Source organism: Callorhinus ursinus, unplaced genomic scaffold, assembly GCF_003265705.2.
Source record: "Callorhinus ursinus isolate GAN/ISIS: 27379988/994484 unplaced genomic scaffold, GSC_fseal_2.0 scaffold119, whole genome shotgun sequence".
NCBI lineage: Eukaryota > Metazoa > Chordata > Mammalia > Carnivora > Otariidae > Callorhinus > Callorhinus ursinus.
Window position 1 is genome coordinate 554,918 of NW_027397181.1, and position 3,996 is coordinate 558,913.

Here is a 3,996-nt window from a genome sequence, read left to right on the forward strand (position 1 = left end):
TTTTTTCCTCAGCAGCAAGTTGCTACGAGTCACCTGATGATGCATACTGCTCATTTAATCGTTTCGTTAGCATGTATAATACTCCATGGCTAGTCCATCCTCTTTCCGACAGACACTTGGTTTCTAGTTTTTGCTGTTGTGGATGCAGCTTGCTCTGAGCATTGCTACCCCGTCCCTGGTGCACATTGTTCCCTGGAGAGGTGTCACTGGCCAGAAGGCTCCCAAAAGCCAGCCAGCACCACCCTGTTTTCCCCGAGGGGTCCCACTGCCTGTGACCACCAGCAGCTTATAGAAAGAAGCTCCTCTGGGTCCACCTGTGGACTACTCTTGCTGTGGCCCCCAAGTGTTTAGGACGTAGGTGGGAGGGCATGCAGGGCTCTTGGAGCACATGGGGCAGAACCAGTCCTGTAGGTAGAAAAAGCTCATACCAGTGACCCAACCAGAGTGAGTCCTAAAATGCGCATGGTCTCCAGTGATTTCTTTCCTGTGAGGTGATTCTAAAGAATATTTAGGGAGTAAAGTGTTATCTGTTTGTCCCGCTGTGTCCTGAGTGTTTCTATGTACACGATGCCCTCAAAGAAGAAAACCAACCCTTCAGGAAGCATGCATCGCAGAAGTCCTCACAGGGAAATGGGCAACCCCTGAATGTTTGACAACAGAAGGATGAGTTAGCATATCACAGTGGCCCAGACAGCAACCCAGGGCACGCTGCCAGCTCTTAAAGTGCATCCACCCTGGGCCCCGACTGTCCTCGTGCCCTGAGCAGAGTGACAGTAAAACGTACATTGGCAGATGCTTGAAGCCTCCTGAGGACCAGGCACAGTGAACAATGTGGTCAGGAAGTGGATCTGTGTTCTAGGAATGTATCCTATGATCACACCCTACACAAGCAAGACCGATGTATGCAGGGATATTCACAGCACTGTAATGCTAAAGGACATAAATTAATCTAATTGCCTATCATTTAGGGACCAATGAAATAAAAGCAGCAAGTCTGCAATGGAATCATGGGTTCCCCTGGAGATAAAAATATGGATGCAAGTAGTTTCAATGGGGGGAGATTCCGGGGAGCCCCCCAGAGATGTGTGGAAGGGAAAGGAAGCAAAAGGTGTGCTCTTGAGCTGGCCACCACTTTGGGCACCTGGGGCTGAATCCCAGGGGAGAACTCTGGAGGTCACGCCTCAGTGTTCTCCCACCTGAGGGGCAAAAGCTGCAGTATTTACCCGCCCCCCCCCCCAGCTTCCAGCGGACATCGGTTGAGGCTGCTCGGGGACACTGACTCCCTGCACACCCAACATCCCTGTGCTCAGGCCAAGCAGGTCTGGTGGCCAGAGGGAACTTACAGGAGGGCTGCAGATGGAGCAGCTGGAAGCCATGGGGAATGCTACCTGGAAGTGCTTACTGCCACAGGGATGTGGGTTGGGGGGTGGGTATCGTGCCCAGCCTCCCTTGAGGCAGGAGCGTTGCAGGAATGGTAGGCTCTGGAATGTATAATCCACAGTCTGTGTCTTCAACATTCTGCTGCCCGGGAAGGGAATGGCTCACTCTCATGGACCACGTGGAGAAGGGCTACGTACAGCCTAGGGATGGAGGAGCCACAGGACAGAAGGGGCCTGCACCCCCAGTGGCTCCATGGAGCAGCTGTTTTGACCACCTCCTGCTACACAAGAGAAACCAGCTGATCCAAGTCATCATTGCTGAGCCTTCGCCACAGACAACGGCGCCTTCACCCTGGGAAGAGATCTCCAGCCCCATGGGGAAGGGTGGCATCCTGACACCTGGCCCACGGACCTCATGGGGTGCTGTAGCAGCCCAACAAGCTGAGTTGGTGTCCGCCCCCAGACCATGCAGCCAGGTGCCGAGGCCAGCAGATGCAGCCGGCTGCAATCCCCAAACTGAATAATGCATGAAGCAGTGTTGTGACAAAGAACCAGGGGTTTGTTTCAGCAAAATTTTAAATCATAGAACTCTGCCTCCCAGGAATCTGCCTCAATGACAAAGCCACAACAGAAAACTGAAAAACAAAACAAAACAAAACAAACCAACGCCATAACTACAAAAATCCGGGAAACATTTTCCTGACAAAGCCAGAAACAACAGAAGAACACTGAAACGTTTTAAACAAGTCTTTGTAACCCAATCCACTGGTGTCACTTCCTTGCTGGGGAGGCTGCTGGCCAGCACCACTCAGCTCTGAGAGATGGAAAACCACGAAATAGAAGACAGTTGCCCGTAAGCTAAAATGCCAAGTGACCTTCAGTTGGTGTCTTTGATTCCTTCAGGAACCGGGGCAGCCTTTTAACAGAAAAATCACTGAAGGGTGCCAGGTTGAGCCCCCCTCCCCCAGCACCTTCTTGTCTTGTCCAGCTGTTCACGTGAGACCCTGTCTTCCTTGGGCCATCTGATGATCCAGCTGGGATCTTGCTATTGAGGGGTGGGCAGTCAGCCTCTGATCTGTGAGGACAGACAGTTCTGGTGCCAGCCCGAGAGGAAACAGGTCAGAGGACACCAGAGCAGGAGGAACTCCCCAGGGCCCGCACGAGAAGAAGAGGCGCCTCCAGCAAGCGTGGGCCTGGACTGTGGCCCTTGTACTCACAACAGAGGGTGTGACATCAAGTGCCATCAGTGGGGGGGGTGCACAGTGGAGTGCCTGCCCGCATGAGGGAGTGTGCATGCATGTGACAAGCTTCAGGAGACAGGAGGCATTGAAGGAGATGACAGCAGGCTCTGTGACTGCAGAGCTGGAGGGCGACTTCTAAAGGTGACAACCTGGATGGAGCAGGGGGAGGGGGGCATCTGGATGGGGGATAACTTCAACAAACAGGTTGCAGCAAAGGCTGTGTGGGTACTGAGGGAGCTTGGAGCAAAGGTGTGTGCCATCGAAGCATGTGGGACAACTGACCATGAGGTGGCACGTGACACAGTGTGCATAGGCATATAAGGGAGTGTGTGGGCAACGGGCCAGGAACAAGCCTCCCGGTGTGTCACAGGTCCAACCCCTCCCCCCATCCAGGCTCCTGGGCTTTCCATGGCTCTCCAGGGGGGTGAGGCTTCACGGGGAGCCCAGTGGCAGTCCCTTCCCAACTCCACAAGGGTTGGCCGTCATTGACCCCTACTGGCAGGGCCCACGGACAGTGTCCCAGAAGGCCTCGGCAGGCTCCTGAGAGGGAGGAGCCCTAGGACTGGCCTGGAAGGGGAAAGCATCCATTGCAGACAGGGGAACAACATCAGCAAAGGCCGAGGCATGAATGTGACTGAGCTGCCAGTCCCTGGCCAGCCTGGCCCCCACAGGCCAGCATGGCCCTATAACCAGGCTCACGGGCCCTCACCACAGGGTGTGGGGCACCACAACACAGGTTGGGCCTCTGCCCTGCCAAGCTGCCCTTCCTCGGCTGTGTTCTGATTTCTGTTTCTCAAAACCTCAGGCATACCCTGCCCTGGTCTTCCCAAAGTTCTGGCATTTTGATTTATCATTCAAGGAAACTGAGAAAGGACACCCTATATTCAAAGAGTTACTAAGGCCCTTCCTAGGGGACTACCACGGCTGGCTGTCTTCCCAAAGCCAGAAGGGTGGATCCTCATTGCCAAGCGGCCTGACACACACTGCAAATACACACCCACACACCCACACACCCACAGAAGGGTGGGAGGCAGCCCAAAGCACAGGATTTCACTGAGCTGGTTTCAGCTTTAATCTTTAGCCTAGGCAGAATGAAAAGTCAGATTTCCCCCCCAAGTTTTCACTGTTACCCCTCCAGCCAGAATTTAGCACCCCTTGCCATAGTGTACCCACTCCTTACCCCACTCCCCATATAGCCCTTCACACCTGTGGGCTCTCCATCTCTCTCATCTGATCTTCATGACCACCTGGCATTCTTGCGCCATTTGGCAGCAAAGGAAAACTGAGGCTCAGATTTGTTGAGATGCCTAAGATCTGACAGCCCCATGCAGCAGAACAAATGGCAAAATGAAGCAGAGAAACTCCAAAATGTCAGA